Source organism: Hirundo rustica, chromosome 4 (assembly GCF_015227805.2).
Source record: "Hirundo rustica isolate bHirRus1 chromosome 4, bHirRus1.pri.v3, whole genome shotgun sequence".
NCBI classification, from domain to species: domain Eukaryota; kingdom Metazoa; phylum Chordata; class Aves; order Passeriformes; family Hirundinidae; genus Hirundo; species Hirundo rustica.
The window spans coordinates 5,231,321-5,253,017 of NC_053453.1; the positions used below are offsets into that span (position 1 = coordinate 5,231,321).

Genomic DNA, 21,697 nt, shown 5'->3' on the forward strand with positions numbered 1-21,697 from the left:
AGACTGAACATTAGCTTGTTGAAATGCCTCCACTCTTGGCAGAAGACAAGCTTCGTAACCTAAGAGGATGTGATTTGAGTGGAGTTTTCATGCCCCATGTGCTCATTGTGTTCTTGCCACTGATGCAAACATTATCTATAATTACATTTTCAAGAGACTGAAAATTGCAGTCTTTGTGGAACAAAAATGCAGCTGAAGAATGGAATGTATATCCTCTCCACCCTCATTATAAGGCTTATAAAAATCAAACTATAAGGCCCAGTACCGCAGCTTTCAGATACAGGAAACCAGCCCTGTTAGCCTGCAGTAGAGCATTTTCACTGAAAATTAAGGCCTTTTGATAATCAAGCTAGTGCTGTTATTTCTACGAGCTTGCCATTGAAACCAGTCAAACTAAAAATTGTAATTCAGATCCGTATAAATAAAGTTGGACTAATTACTCTGTTTGCTTATTTACAATATTTTCATGGGTTTGGGATTTAATTCACAACTGGTGGCAATGTTAAAAGATTTATTAGACCGATCATAACATGGGTGTGGAAACATCCTACCACACCATGCTGCAGAGCAGCCATGTTTTTCAGGAGGAAAACAACATTAGTGAAAATGCTGTTTTCATTCTGTTCTCCTGGACACTGAAGAGTTTTAGTGCAGCTGCTCAAACTGCACATCTCAATCAAACATCTCTTCCCTACATCAGTGTTTCCCGTCTTTATTCCAGTAGCTGAGGAACCAGAAGTAGAAAGGAGAATACATATCCTGGATTTTCTGTGTAAAAACAAGCACTGTAAACTTAAATAAAAGTTTCCAAGTGGACACAGCTAATCCTGATCTCCTGTAGTATGCTTTTTAGAGTAGAAATTAATGAAATCAGAGTGCATCAATCACCTGTGTTCGTACCACCCATGCCTTCATTTTTCTCTTATGAACTTTAGTTCTGAGTGGAGTTTTCCCTCCAATAAGTGGGGCCTTTGAATGTTCTCTGAAAATGGAGTTTCTCTCTGATACCAGGGAGATAAATACCTTCGAATAGAAAGACACATGATGTTATTGGTTCTGTTATTTACTGCATTGAGGAGTGTGCCTAGAGGTGTTGAATTATCACATCAATGCTAATCTACAGATAAATAAGGGATGGTCCTGAATGCCTGTAAATCCATGAGAATAGATGCAGGAATGTAGGAATTTATTGTTAGAAGCACAAATAATCTGGACTAAAATTAGCGTGTATTCACTTATTTCCTTTCAGGCTGGTTGTTTTTTATTATTCCAAAGGAAGTAATAATTTGGTTTCCCTTCCTAGGTTCACAGTTATTGTTAAAATCAATTCTCAAAATAATTTAGATGAAACAGTGCAAGTCCTATTAGGTATCTGTTTTTGACCATCTAACTTTATGTGGAAAGGGCTCTGGGCAACATCATATTGCAGATAGGTGACAATAAGGGCAGCTAGAGCCACATATTTATGCAGTTGCTGCCCGAGTTGGTAATTCTGCCTCCAAATTCTGCTCGCTGATTGCTGCAAGTTATGCCCAGGAACACAGTGGTGATTGAGTGCTGGAGTTCCCAGGACAGCATCTATTCTTAGTGGTCCAGCAAAACTTATTAAGAAAAGTAATTAGAACAAAGCTCAAGTACATTAGCCTCTTTAATGCTCCTGAATTCTCAGAGCTGTCTTCAACATTGGCAGAGGCTGTTTCCAGTAGAGAAGCTGAAGCAACTTTTTTTGCTGAAGTTAAACCCACTTTGGCATCGTGGTGGGAATTTCTTCTTATATAATAATATCAAGACCCGGACAGATCAAAGGGTGCTGGTTTTCCAGTTAGTGAAAATAACCTACTTTGCTTTTATTTTTATGATGGATTTCTGTCAAGATGCAAAGTTCTGTGTTTCTGCCTGCTTCTTACGTGTGGTGTTATTCTGCACCATGTCACCTCACATCTTTTCTGTCATCCCCTGAGGCCCAAGAACTATGATACGTTTCTAAAAGTATCCATTTCCCTTTAAAGAATACTTTTTTTCTCTCTTTCTTCTTTATCATAAGTGTGCCATCTTCACTCTGGCAGGCTGGAAATGTGTTTTCTTTCTCTGCTTGCAGCACCACCCAGCATTACATTTACTCAACGAATCATCTCCACCATCCTCCTGAATATTTGTTTCTCCATTGGAACCCAAAATGTGGTTTCAAGCCTGTTCAGTCATGTCTGAGGAATGAAAACTATGTCTCCTTGGGCTTTCAGGAAGTCTTTGGGGAGATGTCTTTGATATTTAAACTACTTCAGAAATGTGAGTGGCCGTATTCCTGAGATGGGGACATTCACTACGGACCTTCAGTACAGAGAGACATATTCTATGAGAGGAGCTACAAGGAGAGGTGCTCTTCATTTTTTCTTATTATACACCTATATTCACTCATCTTGGGTACTTATCCTCTTCCCCAGGCATTCCCCTCCCTGCTAATTCTGATAGAGTTGGATAAGAGTTAAGAAAGTGCCCTTTGAGCTGTAGGATGTCCCATTAGGCAGGAAAACAGGTTTCTAGGTTTTACAAGTCCAGACTACTCACATTCACTTACTGAACAAGCAGTCTATTTATAAAGGGCCTACAAGCTATTTTTTTCTTCCCTTATGCCAATTAGTGACAATTTTTAGGTCTTCTCTCCTGCCACACTCAGAATTTTTGTCTTTGTACTTCAGTTGCCTTCGAGAGGTCTTTTGATGCTTTCTGTACTGTTGCTTTGTAGGCCAGACAGTCGCGTCAAGTGTCACTCCTGACAACGTGCAGTCTGTATAGTATATTTAGTAGAATAACACTCATTTCTTCTCTATCTCAAAAATAAAATCCTCTTCCAGTGGAAACTGCTGAGTTGCAAGGAGTGCACAGAAGCTTGTGTTTCTGGGAACACCTGAAGGACAGCTGCGAAGACCCATCACTGTGGCTTCACCAAAACTCTCCTGCTTGGTTTTCCTTCTTAGCAATTCTTGGACCTATGAGGGAGTGGAACATAATTTTCGGTAAATTGGCTTGTGCCTGCATTGAGTCAAGCTTGTCCCATTTCAGGTATTCGTATTGTAAATTTCCAGTGGCACTGAAAATATGTTTGCGAATTTTAAAAGATTCTCAGGACTTTCCCAAAGATGGAGAGAAATTATGTCCCATAACTGCTGAGGAAGGCTGACTTTTGCCTGGCACTGCAAACAGGATTGATGTTTCACAACCAACTTTTTAATAAAATACACTGTTTGGATATAAATATTACAGTAGTCAGAAAGGAGTCTCCCACTACCTGCCTTAAAGTTTGTTTCCCCACACTGAGGAGCTGAAAGCTGATCCTCAGGCTATTCCATTCTGTGATGCTAATAGCACTAATACAGTATCATTGTGTTCGAGGCTTCAAAGATACCATACAAGCATTTTCTTATGATTCCCTGATCTTTGCATTTATACCCAGCTGTTTGTTATTCAGTTCAGCCATCAGCATCTAAGTCTCAATGGACCATGTAATATGCAGCTGTAGCCAGATGTAATGCTTCCTATTCCTAAATGTTTCTGTTAGAAGCTAAGAGTGGCAGGCTAAAGACGACTGATAACAGTGTTGCTTGCATTAATTTAAACTCTAGAGCTACAGTGATTCTGTTTGGCAAATTTATTCCATGGCCAACAAGCAGAGCAGTATTTCCAATCTCCATCATTGCTAGTAGTGTTGACATTAAATACATTGAGTATGTCTGCACTGATACAGAATGTACTTATGGTGCTAATTCAAATAGGAGAGGGATGTCCAATTTGCATAAACAAATATATTTTCAGATACAGTTCTATTTAAGAGAGATAAAGACAGGAAAAAGCTTGTTCTAAACAATGACTCGCAATAATTTGGAACAGTTCAACAAATCTTCTCCCTCTTTAATTTTTTTGTTCTCTGTTGATAGCCAGGGAACTTTTACAATGCTTTCTTCATGCCACCAGCAGATCTTGCTCTGCTCATTTTTCCTGGCACGGGTGGTGGCACAGAAGGGAATTGCAGTGGTTGAGTTTTCTGCCACAGATCACACTGAATTATTTGGCAAATCACTTCAGCAGGTGACTGGGATTGCACACATACTCCGGGAGTCTTGGTTAAGCCCTTCACTAGAAGAAAAATTGAGGAAATTGTTCAGCTTGGAGAAGGGAAGACTTTTGGGAGGCCTTCTAGCACCTTCCAGTGCGAAAAGGGCCTACAAGAGAGCTGGAGCAGGACTTTGAACAAGGGGCTACAAGGGGTAATGGCTTTAAACTGAGAGAGTGCAGGTTTAGATTAGATGTTGGAAAGAAATTCTTTACTGAGAGGGTGTTGAGGCACTGGAACAAGCTGCGCAGGGAAGCTGTAGATGTCCCATCCCTGGAAATTTTCAAGGGCAGAGTGGATGGGGCTATGAGCAACCTGGTCTATTAGAAAGTGTCCTTCCTCTGTGGCAATGAGGTTGGATGTGATCTTTAGCATCCTTTCATACCAAAACCATTCTGTGATTGTTTCTAAATTTATGCCCATGCGTGGTTAGAGACTTCTGAGAAACTTTGGACAGGAGCATTCTTCACAACTGCAAAATTCCTTGTCAGTGGAGACTCAACATACTTCAACATTTTTATAGAAATCACCTTTTCTCCTAGGGATTTTCATTTTTCAGTGGCAGTGTAACTTCATAAAACACACTTTAGATTCTGCTTGGTCATTTCATATTGTTTAACTCAGTGTAAGAATGCAATCAAAATTAGATGTGTGGTGTTTCTTCCCTGCCCCTAAATCCAGCTTCTTATGTATGTATATATATATATATATAATTATTTTGCACACTAAGTAATCTCAATCCAGCAGGGTTGTTGAGGTAATGGGCAGCGCTCTCAGCTCCTCCTGTGCTCTGTGCATCCCTGGGGTGGTTGGTGCTGCACAGTCAGATGCAGCCCCAGTGCTGGGCACTACAGGCTCAGGTTGGGTTCCAGAGTGAACAGCATTACACAGAGGATTTAATACAATTGTAATGAATTGCATAGGGGAAGTGCTTGTTTGAAATCAACTGCATTAACTCAGAGCACAAACCATTGCAAAGTCAACAGTTTTTCTGAGTGGCCACCGCCAGCCATCTCTTTTGAAAACACTAATGGGCTGTTTAATTAGGTGATGAAAATTGTTTACAGTTGGTGATCCCAAGTTTTGTCATTTTAATAATGGTTAAATTCAATCTCTTCTTTGATTCTTGGCAACTCCCTTATTATTTCATAACCTGCTTATGTCTAGTTTAATTCATTTGCCTGTATTAAAACCAACCCTCTTGTGCAGTAGTGGTGTTTACTTAACTGCAACTGTGTCATTGCAATACGTGGGGAGCAGCTAATATTCAGCAGTGGATGTTAAACAACTACAACCCTGGAAGAGAATGTTTACATTTGTGGAAGAGTTATTCCTTTTGAGTTGTCTATATATGAGACCTAGAGATAATCCATCCAATAGCATGTGCATTGCCACTGTTCCTGTCAATCTCTTACTTCTGGGGCATGCTAGCTTTTCTTCTCTCTCTCCAAGCTTAATAACATCTGTCACATTGCAAATCTAAGAAGAACAACTTAAGAGAATGTGGTTTAACCCACCTGCTCATTCCCTCTTCCCCCAGTGGAATGGGGGAGAGAATGGGGAGCTGGAAGTAAAATTGAGATAGATATATACAATAATTAATAAAGGAATGTAGAAAACAAGTGCTGCACAATGCATTTTCTCACCACCACCTGACTGAAGCCCAGCCAGTTCCTGAACAGCAGCCCCCAACCAGCTTTGCCCCCAGTTCATACACTGAGCATGATACAGTGTGGAATATCCCTATGGCCACTTGGGGTAGGCTGTCCCTGCAGTGTCCCTTCCCAGCTCCCTGTGGCGCCCAGCCACATCGCAGGTGGGGTGATGTGAGAAACTGAAAAGTCTTTGTGAGTTGGTGTAAACCCTGCTTAGCCACAACCACAGCAGCAGTGAGTTATCAACAATATTCTTATCCTAAATCCAAAATCCTAAATCCAAAACACAGCACTGCACCAACTATTGGGATGAGAATTAACCCTATCTGAGTGAAACCAGGACCTTATATGCTTGATTTGGTCTTCAGGCGTTGCTTTAGAGCAGCCAAGGGTACGAGTTTTATTTTTCTCCTAATTTTCTGACGTTTGTCTTTACTTGGTGAAGGTAGACTGGATTACTGGAAGCTATTAACGTTTTGCATTTTGAGGGCCATAAGATGCCTATGGGCTCCTTTTCCTCTTCGCCCTATCTAAGCATGCTACAAACACCCACAAGTCCCTGTCTTAGCAGGCACACAGTCTAAACAACAAGCAAAAAACCTGTTGGAATGTGAACAATTATATGTAAAGCACACCTGAATGACAGGAGATGCATCCAGACTCATTGGATGGCCCTGGCAGAGGCCAGGAGATGCCTGGTTCCCAGCATCTTGGTCCTTTGCCATCTCAATGGACTTGGATTTTGGTTTGATTTTTGACAGCATTATATGCCTCGTATTTTGCCAAGCAGCTCAAGCAGAGGCAGATAAACAAAGTGGCAGATGCTGGGGGAGGTAACGTCTTTTCAGTTCAGGTTTCCTTCTCTATTTCAAAATTATGTCCTATATGGGTCTTTGGATTCAGAAGGAAGAGGAGCCTTTCAGTTGAGTTTTGGATGCCACTAAGATGGAACCTCACAGAGTGAGTTTTTTTGAGGAGCTGGAGACTGGTCTGTTCAGAAACCACATTGTGGTTGAGGCTGTGATATGAAATCCTACAGCATTTCTAAACCTCTTTGTGCCTCCTGTTTTTGTGTTGCAGATGTAAAGGCATCATTAATATAAGCATGCAATGTGCTGCATGGGTAATGAAAGCATTCTAGTGTAGTTTTTCCTTGCAAAGTGGTACAGACAGAACCACGTGTGACTGCACTTAGATAAAGGTTATGCTTTCTGGAGCTCAGAAACCATGTCGGAGACCCAATCCCATCTTCAGAAGGCACTTCATGCTTCTGAGTCTCAGGACATCTGCAAGGACATCACTGAGATATTTCCGAATAAAGTCCTTCTGCAGTTCAGCTGCTTAAGAGTTCTTTAGCCCTAAAAAGTTCACATAGAAAGATGAAACCTAGGGTATAACTTTGGAACAGGTGTTACCACAGCAGCTGTACATGAGTGACCAGGACAGTGCATGAAAACTGGAATGGTAAGAAGGATGTAGACAATGGAGTAAGCATTTTCCAGCATGACAATACTCACTTCAGGTGTTTTCCACTACCATCATGTGTACTCGGCTTTCTGAAATCAAGGGAAATAGGCAAGATGAGGATTGTTGTACTCCTGTGTTTCTGACATTACTGGTCTTCTGGAAACTACTGTGATGCTGTTGCAGTATGACAGGTAGTCTGTTATGTGAATAAGAACGACTAAAGAAGAAACTGTTTATGTTCAAGGCGTAGAATTACATGAATGATTCAAAGGAAATGCGATTTCTCCCATTTTCTGACTGTTGTATTCTTGGAAAGTTCTTTAAATATGCATAAAAAATGCAAGCAAAATAGTTTTTTTTAAATTTCTAATTGTGTGCACCGTTTTCTCTCTAGGGAGCAAACAGATGAACCAAAATAAATAAGGTTTATTCTACAGCTTTAGTGATAAAGATACTTGACCTGAATAATAGCGGGAAATAATGAATGCAAATGTTTGCAAGAAGCTGTCACATATCTTTATTATGTAATCAATACCAAAGAGTTGGGATTATGTTCACATAGTAGTGGCACACCCTTAAAATATTATGGTTCACCATAAAAGCAATTTTAAGAGTATCATTCAAACCCCCTACTTATAAGGGATGTTTTTTAGTAGCTTTTTCTCTTTACCTTTGTGTCTTAGTTACACACTCAGGCAGGTCTGTCTCTCCTTTGAAACTTCACGTAGCAAACTGCATGAGAGAACAGGTTTTTGGGCTTTTGGGGTCAAAGTTTTATGAGCTTGGCTATTTTCAAAGCTAGAAAACAAAGGGTTAAAAGGAGTCTTTGTATTCCTCTATTCCCAAACTGCCATTTAAATTGAAACATAATTTTATGAACATTACATCTGAATGCCATTTCTTTTTGCAGGATCCCTTACCTCAGGGACACTGGCTTGGATCAGGATTTTTTTTTTTTTTTTCCTTGCAACAGCTGTTTAGTGCATGAAATAAGCCAGTGGATGTGGTCCAGTTTATAGTGGGAAGGTGTCCATCTCCAAACCACCATCTCAATTGGCACTGAGTGTCATCCTTGTCTCAGCAGAACGGCCAGAAATTGAATGAGCATGAATAATGAACCCTTTGCAATTGTCCAGGTCAGGTTGACAGCAATTTTGCCTCTGTCTATTGATAAACTTGGCAAAGGTTCTGCATTTCCAGGCACACAGAGGCCGTTCTTAATGGTTAATTCTCAAAAATAAAATGCACCAAGTTTAAAGTTGCTGTCGTTCCTATTGCTGATGAATACGATGATGGAGTTTTCAGAGCATTTTAATACAGGGAAAAACTTCCTACCCTAAAAAGTTTTTATTTTAAAATCATAACCGCAGGAACAGTAAAAGGTGGCTTCATGTTGCAGTAATCCAGAGGATGAGATTTAAATAGTGTAGACTGTCACGTGACCTAAATTTTCAAATTTGGGTGTCTAAAGTTAGACACTGAAAATCAGGACAATTATTTTAGTCTTCCTACCCATTTTTGCAAGCACAGAAATACATTGTTAAATCTCATATTCATTTTCTATGGAAGTAGTGATGGTTTAGTTTTAACTTGGTGCTTTTTTCTCTGAGGAGCCCTGAACAGTTTTATGAAGTGTGTCAGTGTCTTGGTAAAGAAAATTTGATATTGAAGCCCAGCAAAGTTGAATCTATGCTCTCATCTTAATATAAAACTGGCCTTTCAACCCAGCCTGGAGCCTTTGGAGGCATTTGCAAGGAGGATTATCTTTTTTGGCATCCTCCATAATCACTGGAGAATGAGAGGTTCTAGTTCTGAAATGTCTTACTGAGCCAAAGGTTGGTGTTCTGCCTTCCATCTGAGGAGCTTTTTGTCTGGTGTCTGTAGAGGGAACCCAGGTCTGGATTCCTATCCCTAAAAGCATCTTTGTGGGATTAATGCAGTATAAAAAGATAACAATTCTTCCATGGTTGCCACATGAAGGGCATTTGTCCCTTCAGGTCCCACTTTTTCTTATGCTAGAAACATCCGTTGATCAAAATGACATAGTGGGGCTGATAGATCTTGGATTTGTCAAATATTTACTCAGGCCTTTCCCTTTGAAGAGCCTGGTGGGACAACCGTTGCACAGAAACGGGACCAGATTTTTGTGTCAGGTTTGTCTTTATGTAATCTATCTTGATTGGAGTCAAGTTAGGTGAAGAATATGGTGTTAATTGACTGGTCCCATTTGGCCCATTTGTCCAGGTTGAGCCCTAGAGCCAATTAGAAAGCAGAAGGCTCAGAAAAAGCAAAAGGAGCATCCCAAATGCAGGCTTGTATCAGAAGCTCTTTGTCAAATGCTGAAAGTGAAAGATGGAGACTTAGGGTTTATGTGGTTTGGGAACTTCTGGTGAAAATATTCTCATTGCAAAATGTCAGTTATCCTGCTGGTTTTGTAGAAGTCCACCAGCTTTCTGTTGAGGAACAGTCCTTTGCTCAGGGGTGGAAGCAGGTGAAAAAGGGAAGGATCTAGGTGAGCTAGCAAGCTACCAAATGGGCCACTGTCTGGACTGGCCTGATTTGAGTCAGAAATTTGAACCTTGGTGTCTACATGTCGCCCAAGTCACCTGCTTGCCAAAGTGTTTGGTGATTTCCTGTGCAGTGCTGGAAAGATTAGGGCCTTTCCATCCCTCTGTCTCAAAGCCAATGTGCTCAGGACTCACAAGGACAGAGCAAGACAAATCTTCAAAATTAAATCTTCCCTGGCCTGTAGAAATCACATGTCTCCTCTCCTCTCATCATTGCCCCCCTTTCCCAAGACTTTCTGTCTTAGAACATCAAATTCATCATACCTTTTCTAAACAAAAAGTAAAATTATTCCTTTAAAGGAAGGTTATACATCCCGTTCTGCATTTCTTCCTTTTATTCAGTAGATTTGTTTCTCATTTCAGACTCATTTGAGACCTGAGACTGTGAAAGATCTTTAGAGAAAAGACCATTTCCATGTACTGTGTTTATACAAAACCTACTTCTGGAGACCCTGGTCCATGAAAGGTCTGAATAGCTCCTACAAGACAAATAATAATTCGGGAAATACAGGCTTAACCTCTGCAAAACCAAATGCATTTGCTGGTCATTGTAAGGTGGAAGGGGAAAAAAAAAAGTGTGCATAAAGAAAATGGCATCTGGTAGTCTGCAGGAAAATGGACCAGTCTACTAGAATTAGTGCTAACAGGCCTCTAAGTTTCTTTCCTCAAAATTACTGCAGTCAAAAAAAAAAAAAAAAAAAAAAAAACACCAAAAAACCACTTCACATTTGTGCTTAATTTCACCTCTGTTTATTCTCCTCTCCTGTTCCCTGAAGAATGTAGATGAGGTTTAAGTTGGTCTTAATAGTAATAGGTTTGGAATCTAGCACACTTTCACAAAATTAACTTTGCTTCTGTTGATCTGGGAATTAAAATGCTTCATTAATTTAGCAAGTCCTGGTTTGACAGCCAAATAATGCATTTTGTGAGTTGTACTTTTAAGTCTGAAATTCTTATCTGCAGCTCTCCCTGGATGTCTCTGACATTCAGGGCAGCTTGGAGATCTGCATGGCCTTGAAAGAAGGAAAATCTGCCTGAATATACATATTTACAAGTGCTTTAATACAGCTTATATGAATATGTTGTGTCCAAGCATGTATTTAAGCACTACATGAGTAGGTAACTAATAAGAAACCTGTTTCTTCCCTCCTTTACAACATACACTTGGATATTTTTTTCTTTTTCCTTTCTTGTTTTTTTTTCTTTCCGCATTTACCAATGCAACTCTACACAAGGATCAATATTTTTGGTAAAATGAAGGAGGCTGGGAAGCATGATGGATTTCTGTGCTGTACACTGGGGCTAGGGGAAGGGAGCAAAAAACCCCAAAGATGTGTGTATTAGAGGCAGAGATTTGTTCTCTTTCTTCTTCACCCCAGATATCATGTGGTACTGACTCCTGGGACGCTAAAGAGATGCTGATATTACCAAGTTCTCAACTATACAACTCTATAACAGAGTGCTCTCATGTTTCCTGTTCCAGTCATTCTGCAAATGCTCTTTATCCTGTAGATATTTTCCTTGAAAACATCCATGAGCTACATGAGCCATTCTATGATCATGTATCAGGCTTGCAGACTATGCTATTGCACAATACATACCTGCACAGGACTTGTATGATGCCTTCGGAGTTTTCCCTGACACAGAGAATTAACCACTTCTTCACATTTCTAATAAACATTCCCCCAAATCACTTTTACTGATTGTGGCTTGTCTCAAGGCTTACTTTGATCTGGGCTGTAAGGCTGCACTTGGGCACAACTCGAGCAAATGTCTACAGAACACAACTATGAGAAGACTTCAGGATTCTCAAGGCTCCATAAAACTAACTGTAAAAACACTACAATATAAAACAAATTGAAACAGTTTTGTTTTATTGGTGTGTAAAAATGCTTATTCCCTTTTAGTTTCGCCTCAGAGTGGTGCAGACCGGCAGTTTCACAAGGACATAATGTAAAAGCAGGTAAAGGTTGCCCAGGATGAGGAATCACTGGATTCCAGGTTATAAAGGCAGAGGAGTTTAGCCAGACCAGCAATTCTGCTGGATGACCACCTGTCACAGAGTTCTCCAGATAGTAGATTCAGCTTAATTTGAACTTTGTTTCTTTGCTGCTTTGTGATTTACACCTCAGAAGTTGGTTGAGTTGGAAGGGACCTTAAGGAACATTTGAGTCCAAGTCCTGTCCCTGCACAGGACACCTCAGGAGTCACGCCATGTGCCTGAGGGTATTGTCCACACTCCTTGGGCTCTGTCAGGCTCAGTGCTGTGACCACTGCCCTGGGGAGCCTGTTCCAGTGCCCAAACACACTCTAAGTGAAGAGCCTTTTCTTGACATCCCACCTAAACCTCCCATGACACCACTTCAGGCCATTCCCTTGGGGGTTGTCCCTGGTGACGTCATAGAAGAGGTCACTGCTGGTGTGTACGGAAATGTCATGCAAAGACAATCAACTGCAATTTTCTATTTGTGCACCCTGCCACAAAAGCAGGATTTTTTACCCATGCTAGCTGAGTAATATTTTTGGAATTTCTTTGCTCTGCTCTAATTACCATAGGTCGAGTCTGTAGATTCTGTAGCCCAGGCTAATTGTGTTTTGCTTGTGAGAGTCTGTGGAGTGAAAGACAAGGTTTTTCGTGGCGTAGCAGCGTGGCACTCTTTTCCTGCCATGCACTGCTTTATAACTTCAGTTATTTCAGAGGTAGCTCCTCTTTACTGTGGGTCATAGCAAAACTTAATATTTCTGTCTGTGTTTTGGGAGGGGTGAGGGAAGAGTTAATTTTGCTCTTCTGTTGTCTAGGAAACAGTGGTTGTACTTACTTCCCTTTTGAAAATAGATAGTGAATTCCACATTCAGGGAGCAATGAATAAGATAAAAAGCCACAAGATTAGAAGCTTGAAGTAGACACCGTTTGAGAGAGAGCAAAGATAAGTTCGTGTGCGCTGGAAACTTTTTGGTTGCACTGGAGTGGAGCGGGGAGAAATTTGCTTTTAAAGAAGGTGCTCAGGGCTTTTAGGCTCTGGGCTGTTGGCGCTGATTCAGCAAAGCGTTTAACTAAGTGCCTAATTTTAATGATGTAGGGCCCCACTGAGTCGAGGGCTGAGGATGTGGTCCGGTTTGTACATTAAGCACTTTGCCTCCCACCACTCGGAGAATTCAACCCTGTGCACATCGTGCTGAAAATTAAGAGAAAGAGAGACACCAGCAATTGCGAGCTGGGCTGCTGTGCTGAAAACAAGCCATCCATCCAATTTAGGGCTGTAAATACTAAAATTGGAGATGGGGTTAATGACTCAGAACGACAGAACAGGGAACAGGATTTAAAAAAAAACAAAAAAAACCCCTTGACAGTTGTCACAATGGGCAGCAAATGACAAGTGCATTTCAGTGCAAGTTTAAGACGATTATACTTGGAAGATGGAACTAAAATATAAAGCGAGGGCTGTATGCAATGCTGCACGTTCAACTGGAAATGTAGGTTATGTACTTGGTATTAATTCATGTCCCAGTGAACAGGAAAAAAAAATCTTCGATTCAGATGGGACTTGAGCTGTAGATTTTTCTGACTAAGAAGCTCTGGATAATTCTTTTCTTATGTATTATTAATAGTTCTATTACATTAAATCTTAGGTGTTCAGAATGATCCACCAGAGGTGTTTCTCCCCCCATTCCCAATCCATTGTTCCCAGCTGAAGTCTAGGGTGCACCTGGGTAGGTGAATCTGGGCTTGGAAAACTGGCACACAGATGCATATAGAGACACAATTTTCAGGACTAATTTCTTACAAGCAGTTCAGCAGATGTGTTTTCAGGAGAGACTTTAGTGTAGTCAAGGAGCTGCTGCCCTCTAAAAGGAACAGTTTGAAGAATTGCAGAGTCCTGGGGAAGAACTACTAAAACAAATGAGCAGGAAGGGGGAGGGAGTGATGAAAAAGGAACATGTTGGGAGTGGTGAAGCAGAAAGATCCCGGCAGGGAGTGAAGAACAGGTTTTCTGGATGTGTTTAAAGGTGTAAAAAAGGGCAGCCTCAGAGACAGTAATGCAGATAGTAAATCTCCTCCCAGGGTTTGATTACTACGTTGTGATTAAAAAAAAAATCAAACAAAATATAAAACCACTCAAAACCAATACAGGAGGAAAAAAAAAAAAAAAAGAAGTCCCATGGAAAATCCTCCTGTCTCTTGTGTTAGTGATCACAAGCAGTCCCTTGTGAATGTGGTCAGCATTGCTATACAAATATGCATGCCATGCTTCTGAGTAGCAAATTCCAGCCCCCTTTGAGGGGAGCTTTTTGAGCGGTTTTGGAAATAAATATAAATGCAAAACCTAAAAACAGAGAAGGAATATGAAAAAAGGAAAATGCTCAGGAGGATTTGTGATGATTTTGCAGACTGGAAGTAGCATGCAAACTCCCAGGTTGGAAGATGTTTCCAAAATGGCAGTCAATTAAAATAATACGTGATAGAGGGCTGACAGTTTGGGTGTTTTGAAATGATCCAGCTCAAACTTGGAGTGCAGTGGGTAAGTAAGGTGCAGCCCTTAGTTGGATGTTCTCCTATGGCAGTCGTTAGCCACCTTTTCCCTTCCCATAGAGCAGAGAGAGCCCTAATGACAGTGGATATAATGATGCCTTCAGGGATGCTTAAGGAGTGACACAGCTCCTGTAGCAAGGTGCAGCCTGGTTCCCTTGTCTCAGTTTCAGTGGCGTGTGGAGGTGATGGGACATGCCTCGAAGGGGTTGTCAGCCCCCCCTCATCAGTCCAGAGCTGTAAGACAATTAGCAACTGCCTCCTGAACATGGCCAGGAGTGGAAAGGGAGCTCTAACTCCAGCACCTCACACAGGGCTGGAAGTTGTTTGGCCTTTGCTGTGAAGAGATGAGAAATGTGAGTTACTGCTCATTGTGGCACTTCACCATAAAGGGTTACCTGCCAAGGCCTCTGTGAGAGGCACCTATGTCTCTTGATGAGCTTTGCCAGTGCTGCTCTTGCCTCATCTCTCTGACATCAACTTTCCTGAGCTGCTGCAGCCTTATGTAACTGCCCCAGCTCCCCTAGCAGCCTTTTTCTGGGGGGAAAGGTGCTGATTCACCCTGCACACAGGTGCTGCAGCACAGCTTTGGTTGCAGCTCTCGGGTCAGGGCAATGCCTCTCCGGAGCAGAGTGAAGGAGAAGTAAAGAGAGGGGGGAAAGTTGGAGCTGGAGGAAGGTCACACTGCAGCACTCCTGTTTCTACCTCTCCCCTAGAGATGCTTGCAAGGAAAAGACAAACCTGATGGATGGTTGCATTTTCAAGAGAATGCAATGCAAAGCAGGTGGTTCCTGGTGCTTGAGGGTTGTGTCTATGCTGCTTTCAGAGGCTCACCCTCAGCAGGCTTTAATCCTGGCTGCCACGGGTAGTGCTGACAGGAGGCACAATGGCAGAGGCTGTGGGTTGAACCGCCGAAGTGCCGGGCCCCAGCAGAGCCGTGCCTACTGCACAATACCAGCACTGATGTCTGTTTGCTGCCCCAGGTGATGCTGGGGTGCTAATTAGCAGAACTCCATTTTGCCCAGCTGCATCACCATCTCTCCACAGTGCTGTAGGTGTTCACCCCATGCCATGCTCAGTTGTGCTGCAGAGGTGTTTTCCTGTATATGGATCCCTGTATCACAGTGTCTCATAGACAATTAGGGGTTAAAACAGAAATCTGAGACTGTAATCCGGGGTTCCTCTGTGCCCCTTGGTCGAGGGGAAAGGGCACCCCAGGGCTGGGTGTTCATCTTTTCCTGAGCCACTGGTGTACAGCAGATGGAAAAATGGCCTTGGAGGACCAGTTTCTGTCCACTGGTTAGAGAAGAAGCTGACCGTGTGACCTACGTAAGCCTCAGGCATCTGAGAGGGGGCAAGATGATGTGTGGAAAGACCTGGGGATGTGGGTAGAAACAAAGAAAGGGAGGCATTTTAAAAATGTGCTGTTTTAATGAATATTTTCAAAGCAAAACAAAATTGAAGTCCTGGAGTAATGCGGTCTACAAAAATGCCAGACTTCAAAAGCTAAAAAGGGGGGGATACATGGCTTTCAGTGTGCAGAATGCACAAAATAGAAAAATATATTTTTGAAGACTTTTAAAATTCAGAAATCAGAGTCAGGAAGAAAAGAAAAGGTGAGATGAGAAGGAATGAAGAAAGGTTTCAGGGTTTTCTTTGTTGTTGCAGTTTTGGTTTTTTCACTGCTCATCAAAGCATCCTTCAGGACCTCTTCACACGTCGGCTCTAAGGACCTGTCCCAAGAAATGCCTCCTCAGCAAGGATTATCTGTTTCTTGTGAACATGCTAATTTCTGATTATAGTTCTTAGAGTGCATTTCTTTCCTTGCTGATAGAAACCATATTACCTAATAAAAATAATTAAATTTATATTCTCCAGATGTAATTGGTGATTATGCCCTCTAGGTGGAAAAAAATGCTTTCAGATGAGCAGAATCCTATATTCTCTATTCAGATGACTAAAATTCCTTCATTTCCATAGAAGTGGACTGCAGAGAGAGTCATATCCCCCAAGCCTGCACAGAAAGGACATTAGCAGCCATTTCCTAAAGTAATTTATAGTATTGTTCACTGTTTTATGCCAACTCTAACAAACTCTCTTCTCCTTTACTGCTAGCATGGCTGTAATTCCAGTTACTCTATTGGGAATTTGGCTCTTGGAAAGCTAAGTGATTTATAAATTTTTAAGTGATGCATACAGACAATCTAAAGGAAAACGGGCTCTTGCAGCCTGTGCACCTGCTGTCTGGGAGGGGAGAGGGTTTCTTGCAGGATTCCTCTGCTAAAATGGGAAAACTCTGATAATCTTTAGGGTAGCTTGTTTTAACAAATTGATGAAAGGCCATTGCTCCTGGAGCCTAAAGCCTTCGTTTTACCAGAAATAGTTAAAGCACAGATACCTATTTTAGCCTTGAATCATGATAGGAGTTTCCCAGCTGCTGGTTATTTTGCATGAGGGAGCAGTTTTTTGTGAAACCATGGTGGTCTTTATTTAGGTCGCACTTGGGTTCCTTCTCCTTGCATCCCTCCCCAACAAGCTTTCAGTGTGAGAAACAAACTCTTTCTAGGAAAACAATTTGTTTACAGCCTCCTCCCTTCCAGCTGGGACTTCTGAGCCCTGGAGAAGTGTGGCACAGAAGGGATACAAGGCAGGGAGCATGGGAAGGACTCCTCCTTGGTGAATTCATACCGTAGTAACTTGGTATTTGATTTCTGGATGAATGCAATTACTTGTGCAGTTCTGGAATTGCCTCTGAAGGACTTCCTGTATGGATACCCATGGCAAACGCACACTTCAAAACATGTCTTAAAAGAATTTCATACTAATCCATTTACCCTTGGTCCTTGACAATGTCCAGGTCAAAAGTTACGTGGTGTTCCCACTCTGCTGACACAGATGGCACCTGCCGCAGTAGAGAGATGGAGGAGAAGCTGCTCTCTGCCCTGCTTCAGTTGTTAGTGTGTCATCGTTGCTAGAGAAACACAAAACCTTGGACTGGGATGCTGGCAGAATAAAAGCCTTTCAATTCATATTTGATCACATTTAAAGGAGAGGGAAGGAGGGACCTTGTAAAAACCCTGTTCATCCACTAGAGAGCATATAGGCAGTGCTTCTCCTTGGAGAAAATAAAAATGTCAAGCTCTTATTATGCACAATAATGCAATGCAGTTTAAATGTTTACTGCTGTTCTACCCACTGCAGTTACATATGGGGAAAAGACCATGTGAAAACTGGAAGAAGGCTTTACAAATATATAACTTTCATGCTCAAAAGCCTCTTATCTCCTTGTTAGCGTTTAATATCTTCTTCTTAAAGAACGTTCCTATTCGCCTCATGGAAATATTGAATTATTTACAAAGTTCTTGAGAAATATAGGGGTGGGCTTGGGAAGGTGCAGAGCCTCTCTCTGCAAGAGCATTTTATGGCTTTTAGAGGATTCCAGTGTTTCATTTCTGGCTGATGTGGTTTGGAAGAAGCTTCTGCAAACAAACTGATGTGAAGCTGCTCATTCTGCAGATGATCAATACAAGAAGCTGGCGCTGAGAAGGTGATATCCTTTGAAGTCTAATGATATTAATGTTGACTCCTAAATATTTCATAGCTGTTACTCTTTTGTAGTGATTTTAGTGCTTGAGTTAAGCAGTACAATTTTTTTCCCTCGTCTAATTTCCATTTTTCCCCTCTAAACTGCCTCACTCTCTGTGTATACAATACACATAATGTAACTTCAGATTTAAACCATAGGGATCTGCGTGAATTAAATGGATAGTGGTACACCCCACTAATTAATTAAACCTTTTTTTTTTTCCCCATGGGTGTCAAATTTACTTTTTCCAAAGGCTGTTTGTTAACGCAGTGCATGTTAGAGGCAGTTTTTTTCAGTGGAGGATGTTGCTGACTTTCTCTGTTGCCCTAGTTAACCTTATTCTGTCCATCTGTAGGTTACAGATGATTCCACTTACACTTGTAACCTGCTGTGAGAGCTAGGCATGAAAAATAGTATAGATACCTCAGGTAACTCCCCGGGTACATATCTTTATGTCTGGAATTTTTTATGTTTGTTTTATTTTGTGGGAGGTAAAATCCTTTGTAATGAATTTGCTACATTTGTATAAAGCAACATGGGTTTGTTGCACATTCATTATGTGGCCTTTCCTGGTATTTTTTTACTTTTTGTGTGCCACAATTCTGACTTAGCCAGTGGCAAAATATTTGTGTAGTACTTGGATACTGGATGGATTTCCACTGATACTAATGGACAGGATTTTATTTGCCATCAGCATAAAGCAAAACTTTCTTTTTGTTGCCTTTTGCAAGTGATCAATGGATCCACTTAGATTATAACCTGGAGTTAGGAGTAGAATTACATGTTAATATCTCATTGCAATAAAACAACTGTTAGAGTCCATTACTTTTCTGGGGAAAAGAATGGGATTTGTTTAATTTTAAATGCCTCGATAGTATACTGGTGCACATATAAATGCTGATGAATGAAATCAAGCAATTAGAATTAGAAATTAATAACACAAGGCATCTAGTCATTTCAGCGAGTTTGCATTTTGATTTTGATTGATTTTTCTAGTATTTGCTAAGTGTGTATGTATCCACAAAGGCTTTATATCCATATGCTGTATTTTTAAAATGCTGGCATGTTGACTTCTGGGAGCTAGATCTGTTATTTGACAGCCTATTATGATTTAATTTCTGTTATCTGAAAAAACTGCACCATTAAAATAGCTGATGCAGAATTTAAGTATGTCTGTTCATTGTTCTCTTTTTCAAGGTTTTGGAAATTACACTTGCTGCGTAGCACTGTAAAGTTGGTTTACATTTCAGGCAGGGTTATTTTTCCTCTTTGAATGACAGCAAGTATTTGCGTGCATGTATGCAAGTGTGACATGAAAATACAAAGATAGCTGCCTTACAGTTCTGGTTTTGCTTTTTAATTGATATTTGGATGATATAAAGCAAGCAACTGCCATATGACAATAAAGTGGACCAACTTTCCCAGCTGGATGTCATATTTGACAAAGTATGTAACCAGAGAAACCGTGAATTATGTAAAGTGCTAAATAGGATTCTGGGTGTAACTTATTACCCTGCAGGCTGGAAGATACTGCTTGTTATTTACTTGCACTTTCTGAAGCAACATTATTGTGGGTGTTTCTCAGAAGTGCTAAACTTCATTATTGGGGAAAAAAAAATTGAGGAGTGAGTGTTATACTACTGATTTCCTATGGGGAAGGAGTGGGAGGTTTTGGAAGGCTGGCTGTGAGTAGTATAGAGTATGATTTCTTGAATTCTTGTCTGCCATGCCTTGCATGTGTCTGCTCTGCTGTGCCAGGTAGGGCAGGGTGAGCCAGATTTCCTGATAGCGCTTGATGAGGATAGATACTGCTGTCTGGGTCCACTGAGATAAGAGTTCCTTGGGCTTCTTTGGGGTGGTGGCTTTGTTTTCTATTCTGTGTTTGCCTCACCAAGGAATATTTTATTTGCTTGTTGATTGTGTCCCTTTGTGGCTTTGTGCTTGCTTTTTAGGGGTTTGGTTTTTTGTTGGGGTTTTGTTGTTGTTGTTGGTTTGGGGTTTTTTTTGTTTTGTTGTTGTTGTTGTTTGAGGTTTTTTCAGTTAAACTGAATCACATAATTTATTTTTACATTTAGTTCTTGAAAGGCCAGTGTACTAACATCAAGAGCTCGCTTTGCTGCATAAACCTGATGCAACCTCTCTGAAACAGACATTTTAAATCTTAGCCTCAGTATAAAACCTGCTATTTTATTTTTTCTGCTTTCCACACTGCACCTACTGTTCTTCCTCAGGATCCCTGGGTTGTTGGGCCATGTGCAGCGCATTCTTGTTTACCAGCTACCATGAGTGTCGTAGGTGATCTGTGGAGGCAGCCAAGCTTTTGCAATAGCATTCAAGTTGTGTTGGGAGGTTGTAGCCACATGAGGGTGTACGAGTTGGTTTGGTTGTAGTAGGAAATAGTCTTAAGAAGGACCAGATTTGGTGAAGAGCTTTGCTCTTGTGCTAAAAATTTTTGCTTTGTGATGCATTAGACTGGGCTTATACAAGAACTCGCTGCTCAGAGCAGATAACTGGAGTCATAGTGGGCATCTCGTTGGTGTTTGTGGGAGGAATGCATGTTAGAAAAAGTTCACGTCCGTCAGTTGTTGGGTGTTCTTGTTAAGATGAGGCAATATTAGCTGCTGGATCAGGTCCTGAGCTCAGGGTTGTTCCTGCTGTCTCTGGCCCTGCGGGTGAAAGGACAGTCCAGGGGACCTGCCAGGTTTCCATCTTGTGGCAGAGGCAGCTCACCTTGCCCTGTCCCTTCAGTAACTGGAGGGGACAAAAGGGAGTGATGCTTTAAATATTCAAGTTTTGAAATAAATACTTTCAGCTGCTTTCCATTTTCTGTCTCTGCGCTTTCAGGTTCTTTTTTTTTTTTCCCTTCATGTTTTTTTGGGGTCTTTCAAAGCTGATGGTGCTGTGCAATGGGAGAGATGGATGTTTTCTACTCTTCTATGTGTAAGCATTATGCAGGGTGGAGAGAGTCCAGGGAGAGGTAGCCATGTGGCTGGGAGAGACCGTCATGCCCTTGCTGAGTCTTTGGTGAATGGCAAACCTTCTCTTTCCTCAAGGTCTGTCCAGAGACTTTCTTGCTCTTACAGCTAGCAAAAGGCACTGTATTTTTCAAAACCCTGCTGAAGGAACAGCAAAATATCAAGAACTAGAAAAACGCCTTCATTATCCCCTCTTACAAAACCTTCCTGACTTCTTTGCAGATGAAGGGAAGACCTGGTGCATGCCTCCAGGAAGATTTAGGTTTCAGCTCATGGGCATTTTCCTGCATAAAACCTTCAAAGTATGTTGGATCAGCTTACAGAGCAGATCTGTGGGGTGCAATACACTGGGAACTGCTTTTTCCCGTAATCCAAATGTTTTGGGGACGAAGAAAGGAGAGTGCTGCTGTGCTGGTGACTCACAAGAGTCTCGTGCTGCTGTGTGCTTCACTTTCACATGTGAAGCTCTGTTCCAGCATGGAGGCAGAATGCACCATGCCACAGGTGCTTGCAACCATGAGCATGTGCCTTCCTTGGTATCTGTGCTCATTGTGAGCTTTAAGGTCTGCAGAGCTGGGTGAGAAGGACAAGAGGATGTTGCTGTACTGCTGTGGTGGGAAGGCCTTGCAGAACCCCTGCAAAATGACAGAGGTTGTGTCAAGACCTCAGGAATCTAATAGCTTGCAAACAGTTTATCCTTCTTTAACTTCCTAGAATTATTTTATTTTCACATAAATTTTATGTGATACCTACAAATACAGCTATCTCCAATTAAAATTCTATGATTTTTTTCACTCACGTTCCAATTCTC

The 21,697-nt window shown here is 41.3% G+C and overlaps 1 protein-coding gene across 13 annotated transcripts in view; it reads left to right on the plus strand.

Annotated features, from left to right (window-relative positions):
- CELF2 (CUGBP Elav-like family member 2) overlaps nucleotides 1-21,697 on the plus strand; it is a 451,396-nt gene that overhangs the window by 222,297 nt on the left and 207,402 nt on the right. Inside the window, exon 1 of one of the 13 annotated variants that reach the window (XM_058420362.1) lies at nucleotides 3,011-3,060. The exons of the other annotated variants lie outside the window; for them this stretch is intronic. The gene's annotated coding sequence lies outside the window, so the exon portion shown is untranslated. Of the gene's footprint in view, nucleotides 1-3,010; nucleotides 3,061-21,697 lie in introns of those variants that run through there. 13 annotated transcript variants of the gene reach the window in all.